Below are 9,516 nucleotides of genomic sequence, written 5' to 3'. Positions count from 1 at the left end.
TTTTTTTGAAGCTATTTTCCTCTCTCTGGGATTTAAGTTACCCGATTGTGTCATTTTGATTCTCTGTGGCCTGTGAAAGCAGGAAAGTGTCGCTGACAGCGTGTGGGAGACTGTTTGTCTCTGAGTATTGATTCTGATTGGAGGTGGCAGATCCTGTCTGCTTCTGGGAGCCTGCAATTAAAACCTGAAGCTGCAGGTGTGTGTGTAATTTAACAACATTACACCAAGCTTTAAGAAAATGCAAAACACTTTTTCTGCATGTTTTCTCATTTAGCTCATCTGAAATCCTTAAAATCATTTGAAGACCAAAAATCCACGCAGGGATGGTTAAATATTGAAGTTTTCTCTTCAATATTTAACATATTTAGCCCCTCTGTGGGTTGTTAACAGGAACCGTTCAGGAAAACCTGCTGATCAACATCTGGATCTTCAATCAGGCCGGATCTCACTCTCAACAATCAGCAGCGATTAATTGCTGTGAGTTTCCCCACCTTTCTGTAAATGGAAATTGATGCTCAAGACGCAAGGCAGCGACACACGTTCTCATAACCATTTATTTAGATTTCAGATTCATTCCAAAGAGTTCACAGGGTATATTCTGACTGAAAAAGTCAGTTGGTCCGGAGGGAGTCCCGAACCTTGCGTTTGGTCTGTGTTCAGACTGCTGTCAAACTGACTATTCTGTTTCAAACTAAAGCTTTTAAACAAACCCACGAGACTAAAGATCTCTTTAGTTATTGACCAAGAATTATGAGGGACAATGGAAATCCTTAACTTTGGAATCCTTGTCGGGATAGTTCACTTATTCAAACTTTACATTTCGCTGACCGATTTTGAACGCTGGTATCAACGTCAGGTACAACTTTTTATTGCTACTTTCATACAGTGGAAGAATGCTGTAAGGCAGATAAGGTACGCTGATGTTTATTACATATAGGTTGTTGGAAAACAGTGTGAGAAGAAATGTATATCACATTAAAGTCCCCCACCGATGAAAATTATGTTTTTTGAGTTTTTAACATGTATGTGGGTCATTTTTCTTACCCAAACCAAATGTCTGTCTGAATATACCCTTAATTGAGACTGTTGGAACTAAAATGGATTTCTGAATTCAAAACTTCAATTTGAGTGTCAAAAAAAAGATTTTTAGAGGAATCAGCAGCCATAGGAGCAAAGTCATGAATCTGCAGCGCTCCAAAATTTATACAATACTTGCACTTTCCTCACTATGAAAAAGGAATAAAAAAGTTCTTATCATTGAAAGACCTAAGGAACTAACTTTTTAAATATTTCTCCAAAAGCTATTTTTTTTAGCTATTGCCTTATCTAATACCACAATATAATATTTATACTGCTCTACTCTGGTCACCTGAGGGCTGTCAACTCTATTTTTTCTTCCAAAAAAATATTTTTCTACTGTTTTCGTAAAATGTCATGTACTTGTCAAAAATAATTCTTCACTTTTCTTTCTTTCTTTTTTTTATAGCAATTTCCTGCTTTTTTTATTCTCCTCCATTCACTTGCACAAAACTGGCTAAAAGGAGTTGTTGTGCTACATTTAAAAAAAGAAAGTGCTGAAAAATAACAAAAATATTCTTTCTGCACCTTAAGCCAAAGCAATAATAACATGGTGTAAATTCTACTAGAAATCTATGATTTTTGCTCCGTCTTTTTTGGTATGTGGTCCCTGGTTTGAATGAGTGAGTAGTTTTATATCTGCATTGTTTATATTCACCTCTGCCTATTTTGGTTAGGGCACTCGGTGAATGTTTCTGACAGAATGAAGGTAAAAGAGAATTATTCAAGTTTTTAGAGCTGCTGGGAAGAATATATTTCACACAGCAGCCCATTGTTCAACAATATGTACTCACAAACACATTTTCTCCAACACAACAGAAAAAAATCATAAATATACTTCTACATCCACAAGAAAAGAATAAAAACTAGCTGGAAACCTAGTCACCACTGCCATACGATCTTCTATACCTTTTTATTGAATAATGTATTCACAGCATCAAACTTCCGAGTCTGCTTGAACAATATTCCTCTCTTTTGCCAGTGTTACAGATGCAGAGAGCTGTGTGAAATTAGCATTGCTGCCGCTAACAAGAGATTTGTGGCGATATCTTTTCCCAAAGCTGTCCTGGCACCACACATGCAGTAGGTGATGTGCAAACTGCAATGATCACGGAGAGAGCCAAGGATCTCGGTGACTCATGGCTGCTTATTTCCATTTCGCTGCTGGTGCTCATAAACTATGGATCTGTTACCGAGCAGAAAGCAGTAATAAGTCACCCTCTTCCCCTGGAGTTCACTATTCTAAGGCTTGCTTTTTTTTCTCTCAACTGAGATGCCTGTGGTGATTTCCATGAGATCTGTTTTGAAGACAGTCACCCCCTTCTGTTTTCTCTTTGTAAGGTAATGAGAGTGTAAAATGTCATGTCTTCATGTTGATTGTGGTTAACCAATTTGGAAGCTAGAGGCCACAACTATAAAACTGTCATAGCATAATTAAACTGTGTTTATTCACAAAAGCAGAAAAGTTTTTCAACTAATTGAGATTGAAGAGACGATCTAAACTATTTAGCATCCAGTAAAGTCATTCGATACTTTGCTCCTTTGCTGGTAACAAATTGTTTAAGAGAACAAACAGAGAAAAGGATCCTGGAACCGTTTACTTTCAGCCTCTGAGTTGACTGTTGAAAGTGGGAGATGACACTCCCTCATTGCCAGTGTCAGGTTGTTCCAGGACTTCCCAGTGAGCACATCATGTCTGAGGGTCATTCTTTGGAGAGGTCCCTCATTGTCCCCTCTGGAGAAAGTCCTTGTCCTGGTGCTCCTGTGACTCCCAAAATGTCAGACTGGGCGGGTAGGAACCAACACCTAGAAAAGTAAGAAAAGAAAAACACTCAGGAGATTTCATTTGAACTTTTATTATTGTTTCTTGTTGTTTGACATTTAAACAAATGTCTGCTGTGATGCATTAGAACATAATTGAGCGCTATGTCTAAAAATAAATTTTGGGGGATTTTGTCCTTTTGTCTGATTTCAGGTATATTTTCTTGGTTCTTGTCCGACTCTGTGCTATGGAATTTGAGGTAATGGTTGTTGATTATTCCTTAATTGATCACTATTTTTTTTTGTTTTGGCGGTTGGTTTTCAGTTCATCCAGATTAAACTAACTGCTTTTCCGTTTCTCCATTTTCGATTTTTTTTGTTTCTGCTAACATTTATTCGTTAGAAGTTTTGTGTTCCTGTCATTAAGCCTGGTCTTCTCGATCATGGATTATCCATCACTGATTCCTGACAACTTGGCCAACCTGGATCCATCAGGAAAACTGTTTTGCTCCATTGGCAGGTCTATCACCACTGCTGTCCACGCCACGCCAGATGGTTTTCTTGAGGCTCTTTTGAGCCACGCCGTGGCACTTCCAGCTAAGCGACTATCTGTTCCTAAGGGCGATTGCTGAGGCTAAACTTCTTTATCTTCCCTGCTCCTAAAGAAGGTTCCTGAGACCACTCCTCTACATGTGTCTCTGAGGAGTGTCACCAGAGTTGCTTCTCTTCATGTTCCACATCCCTAAAGAAGGTTGCCAGGTTGTTCCTCTTCATTTCAGTGTCCCTGAAGAAGATTGCTGGAGCTACTTCTCTTCATGTTCCCTTTATTTGATTATGCTGTCTTACGCCATATTCCCATCCTCTGTCCCTGTGGAGGGTCATTTGGAATCAATCCTGGTCTTCTGCATTTCGGCTCCTTCACTACCATTTCCTGACAAATATTTCATACAGTACTGAATGCTACACCATATCTGATATACAGTCATGTGAAAAAAATAGGTCACCCTATGAAAGCCTATGTATTTGTATATTTGGATATTTGGATTTGTATGTTTGGATATATGTATATTTGTATGCATCCAAATATTTGGATACACATACATTTAATACAAATTTGAACATTACTGAGTGACCCAAGTGATATAACTTGACAATAAAACAATATTAATCCTCTTTACCGCTTTTTATGACATGTGATTTAAAAAAATAATAATTTCTGGTCATGTTTACTATACGTTTAGACACTTCACCCTTAAGAAACATTTAAGAGAAAGATAGATGCCACAAAAGTGCCTCAATTATGCAATTTCAGCCAAAGGAGCAACAATAGCTAATAGTAGGCAGCAGGTCCAAACTTTGACCTCCATTAAAATGTGAATTTTTGTTCAGATCTTTTTATCTAAGAGTAGAATAATACTCATGCTTTAGTTCAATTTTTATTAAATCACTTTGTTTTTTAGAAATTTTTCTAAATAAGATTGGACATTGATATATGAACATTTTCCAAGATGGAGATAATTATTCCTAATTTTTTTCACATGACTGTACAGTAGTTAGCCTTTCCTCTGTTTTTTTTTTTTTTTTTTAAGATCGTATTAGGTATTTGACAAGTGTTGAAACAATTCTTAAAGAAATATATTTATAGGCACCAGGAAACGTTTAGCAGTCCTCTTTAAGCTAGTTTTACACATAAGAATAGCAGTTACACAAGTTATACACAATTTATAAAAGTATTTTATTCAGGCAGCTTCCTGGTAGCTGATGGGCCAAAAAATCAATCGATTTAAAATGTATTGTAAGATTATATGAAACAACATCATCTTCTTCATTAAATGGTGTTTTTCTGTATTCTTACAAAATGTATTCTCCAAAAGGGATCTAGGGACCTGACAATCTGTCAGGTCACATCAGAAAACTGATGTCAGGTAGACTGATCCCCCCTGGAGGGAGCTAGAGAGGATCGTTCTGGACAGAAGACGATGGCGAGGAGTTCTTGGTGGCTTATGCCAACCAGAGATACAAGGCTAACCGGTACTTGGACAGAATGTATTAAGAAGATGGAATAGTTTGTCTTATCCCCATACATACTGACTGATATAGCAGTAAATCCCTCATGTACAGCTGATTTCCAAAATGGAAATCCAAGCCACTATCCTGACTTTTCTAAAGCACATACTTGTTTTTCTGTGCATGAGAAACTCTGAAGGACTGTAATTTCTCCAGGATTTTCTATAAACAGATGTACCAGGCGGAAAATGTTATCATATCTTCAACATGATAGTGTCAACAGAGGCAAATTCTGGGAGAAACGTAATCCCAAAGTTAATCCGGCTTAATCCCTGCAATGTCTGGAAACAAATCGCAGATAAGAGGAAGCCATAAAGAAAACTAGATAAGACTTGTATCAGAAAAAAAGGGACAGCAGCCTCCAGTAAGTGGTATTATAAAACTACATTTTCCTCTTATCAGTCCTTCATTGTTTAATGGGACTAAGTGCAAGGTAAATAAAGAAAAAATGCCTCAATGTGCTGTAGTCCTTTTTTGGGGGGAAAACGGAGATCCTACGTGTGGTCTATCGGGCTTTAATGTGGCTGCACCAGAGAGAACCCCCTTCAAATTTAGGACTGAGTGGCTATTAGTAGAAAGATCAATGAAGGGAAAAAAGCCACACTTAAGTTAAGAGTGCATAAACATTAAAAATGCAGGAGAATTACAGGGCTGCATGCAAATGTAAGGTTGATAGGTCACCTCTCTGCTGCTGAATGTGATGAGCGGCGTGAAGAACAGGGAGGGATCTGCTGTCAGAGACAGAAGCATATAATCAACCAGAGGGAGATGGGTTTGCAGGAGGGGACGCCGACTCAAACATGCCCCAGAATCATCACCTATGGAGACAGACAGACGCAGGAAAGCGCACAGACTTGTCAGTTATTATCAATGTATAGTCATGTACAATGCAGTTATCTGTGCTTATGCAAGCTGTGTGTGATTACAGACATTCAGAACTAAATTACAGCTCAGGCAGGTTTAAACCATATTCAAATCTACCACAAAAATGCATTTAAAAGACCCACTTCAATGAAAATTTTGTTTTTGGTGTTTTTAAACATGAGTTTGTGGCATTTTTCTCATGATTTTTAATTTCAAATATATTTATTAATATGGCGCTTAAACATATTTTTTACAATCTGTGCTTGAAATAAACCAAATCAATCAATGTTACAGTCGGTGGGCCACAAGCTCCCTGCTCAGCTCCATTCTGATGCATCCACTTGCAGACGAATGGATCCATCTACGTCTTTGTTTTCCTCCAAACTGTACGACTAAAAATCTTCAGTGCCGCACACCGTTTTTGTCTGCACAAATAATGTTGGCGTAGGGTTATAAGGGGCTGTAAACCCAGCCGAAGTATTGATGAACTCCTGCCACTCTGCAGAAACTATGTCCTAGAATAGTTTTTAAATTTTGGCAAAAAACGGCATAATCATAAATAGATCAAAATATGATAAAAGTTGGACTTTAAAGCCATTTATTTTCTCAAATCAGCTCATCTAACCTTCCTATGAATATATTTTACCTATATATTTGTAATGATCTTACCTGGTATAGTGGGTATATCATGTAAAACACCAACATCCAAAAATGAATCCCGCTGTAAAATAGAGGAGAAAACATATTCTATCCATTTCCTGAATATCAGTGTTTAGTCTTGAAATCATATCTGAGTCTGAGACTGACACAGGCGACACTGTCTGGGATTTGCAATGCAAAAGAGAAGTATTTGTGCCATACCTGGGAAAAACCAATTCGCAGTAGAATTATATGTGTGGTGTCCAACCTGTTGGAGAGGCATCTGAATTATTACTTGTTAGAACAGTTCCCATGGTAACGCTTTTGTTGTGGCTGCTGTGAAATTCTGGGAGTGAAAGGTGAGCTCTATAAGAATCCAGGGATTCGTGGTGACATTTCACCAGGTGGATATTAGAATGACGTCGTCAGACTTAATTAATTCTCATCTTCATTTTGTTGATGTTCTCTTCCTGCTTGTGAAATCGCAGCCACTCTATAATAAATGTGAAGATGCACTGTAAACTTTTTTTGCATATCTTGTCTGACATATTTTTGAAAACGGTCATTTTAACTACTTTTAGTGGGGCAGCAATCGTATAAACTTATGATACAGACAAACTTTTACTGTGGATTCTGGACAGAAGCATGCACAGAGGCTGGTGCCTCACTTAGCTGGGAAAGCAAGGTGTTAAACGCAAAATTTGAATCAAACTAAAAAGTTGATTACCTGCGATAATTCTAGTGTAAATGCTTTTTACTGAATGTAGTCGCTGAAGATGCTGAAATTTACTGTAATTGCTGAAGACATTTGCTGAAAATGCTACAGCTATAAAGCTAAAGCCTTTGCATATTGCTAAAGTTACTAACAGACTTAAAGTGGCAGAAAGTGCACAAAAAATATAAAAGAATTTCTTGAAAAATTGCAAAAATTATGTAAAATCTTAGAATTTGTTAAAAAGTATGAATACCAAAAGTACAAGCATGAATGTCCAGACTTTCTGAACATATTGATACCAAACTTAATAATTTGCAGAGTCCACAAAGAATGTGAAGAATTTCTTGAAAACGTGCAAAAAAGGATTAAAAATTTAAAATGTATAAGATGCATTAATATCAAAAGTCCTGAATCTGCTGAACATTTTAATACCAATATTGCATGCATTTCAAAAGTGCATAAAGAATTTGAAGAATTTATTTTAAAAAAATTAGGAATTTGTAGGAAATTTGCTAAAAAAATCCTCAATAGATGCAAATTTTAGAAAAACCTTTAGTGTTTTGCTAAAATGGTCTAAAAAGCCCTAAGTATATGCAAAATAAAAAAAATGCTATAATATTAGGTGAGGTCTTAATTGGCCTCAAAAAACCTTAGCGGAGGCCAAATTACCCAAAAAAGTTAGCATGTTGCTAAAATGCTAGCTAAACTATAATTTAGCCTATAAAACCTCAGTAGATGCCAAATGAGCTCTCATAACACTAATATAACAGCTCAATGCCAAATTACTTGAAAATTACAGTGAAACATCGCTCATTGGGCTAGCATGATGCTAAAATTCATATTTTTTGTACATATGAATACTCAATTACAAGTACACAAAGTTATATTCAAAATGCATTGTATGTGTTACAAATCAAGAATTGCATACAAACAAATCCAAAGTTATGCAAAAATCAAGAACTGTGCATGCACATATTGGAGTGAGTCTATTTTCTCTCCATATTTCTTGTGTAATTTGACAGTTTTTCTGAAAAAAAACGTCTTTGTTTTTCCGCAGATTGTAGATAAATGTAAAAAGTTGATTTTCTATTAACACAACACAACACAATTTATCTTGTGATAATAGATCCTATCTCGTTATCATGGGAAAAATATTGTTTCTTGTAACATAATAAAGCTGGAAAAAAGCAGGGTAGGTAGTTCTCTGCTTCTGTATGTGTTTCTGGAGAATTCCTGACAGAGAAGATGTATTTCCTTTCTGTTTTTAACAAGCAGCAGGTGCTCCTGTTGACCCCTCCCACACCCAAATGTATTTTCTTGTTGAGTTATTACACATTACTTCAACTCTGGTAGGTCATTTTTACAGGAAATGTTGGTAAAATTGACAACACCTATATTTTTAGTCCAGCTCTGACATTGTGCAATGCTTGAGTTAAATTAAATAATGGTACAAACCAAACAAAATAAAGTTATTAATGATACCTCTTATCTGATTTTAGACATAAAGTGTTTTTTTTATTTTTAGCCATAAATCATGTGTAATTATTTCCTTCATAAGGTCACCTCATTTGTAATTCTTTATAAGTGAGTCTATAGCATTTGATCCTCTGACCAGTCAGAGCACCCCACTGGTTCTGGTTGCCCTTTCACATAAGTGGTCCCCTCTCCACTTCTTCCTATTAAAGATGATTTCTGCTAATCTTGTGAATTTGCAACGTTCTTTCATCCTGTTTGTTTTGTGAAATGTTTAAGCTACTGTGCGCTCAGCTGTAGCCTCCATATCGTTTCACTCCCATCCAGAACTCAGTGTTTTAAGATCACGTCGGTGTGGTTAAACATAATGACCGTTCACTGTTGAACGTGTGTCTGTCTTGTTTTTTTGCAGATGTTTGTGCTACAGTCATTTGGCAGACTGAGGTTCCCTTCATCCACTGGATACAGGAAGAGAACCGCAGGTTAAGAAATGAACTCTGGTTCTTTGAAAGATGAGTAAGTTATCTCACCAGAGCACCCTTCTTGCCTGGAGCAGGACATCAAGAAAGAGAACATAACCTTAGGCTCTTTCAGTGGGAGGAAGTCCCTCTGCTGGGGAGCAGATGACACACCTGCCAGTCAAGCCTGCTGTAATGTTTAAGCAGCTTCAGGGGACAGTGTTTGGAGGTGTGTTAATTGCGAGATACTTTCTCTTTGTCTGAGATGACGATGATTTAAAAAAAATATATTATAAGTTTCTAGCAACAAATCAAACACATCTGCAAGAGCCTGAGTTAAAAATTTTAAAATGAAAAGTTTGGGTGATAATAGTTTACTTTACTGAATAAAATTTTAACCCTTTAATTGCCTCCTCAACTGAGTGGTAGAGCACAATTAGAAAACATGTTATTAAAAAGTTA

The 9,516-nt window shown here is 36.8% G+C and overlaps 1 long non-coding RNA gene across 1 annotated transcript; it reads right to left on the bottom strand.

Annotated features, from left to right (window-relative positions):
• Positions 1–2,657: 2,657 nt before the first annotated feature.
• Positions 2,658–6,945, bottom strand: LOC112148264. The gene is made up of 4 exons (XR_002919601.2): positions 6,631–6,945; positions 6,439–6,490; positions 5,587–5,723; positions 2,658–2,883 (listed from the first exon to the last, which is right to left on the bottom strand). It is a non-coding gene; the product is annotated as an uncharacterized LOC112148264 (long non-coding RNA).
• Between the last annotated feature and the right edge of the window lie 2,571 nt (positions 6,946–9,516).

This window comes from Oryzias melastigma, linkage group LG9, assembly GCF_002922805.2.
Source record: "Oryzias melastigma strain HK-1 linkage group LG9, ASM292280v2, whole genome shotgun sequence".
NCBI lineage: Eukaryota > Metazoa > Chordata > Actinopteri > Beloniformes > Adrianichthyidae > Oryzias > Oryzias melastigma.
This window is presented reverse-complemented; position numbering and strand designations above follow the sequence as displayed.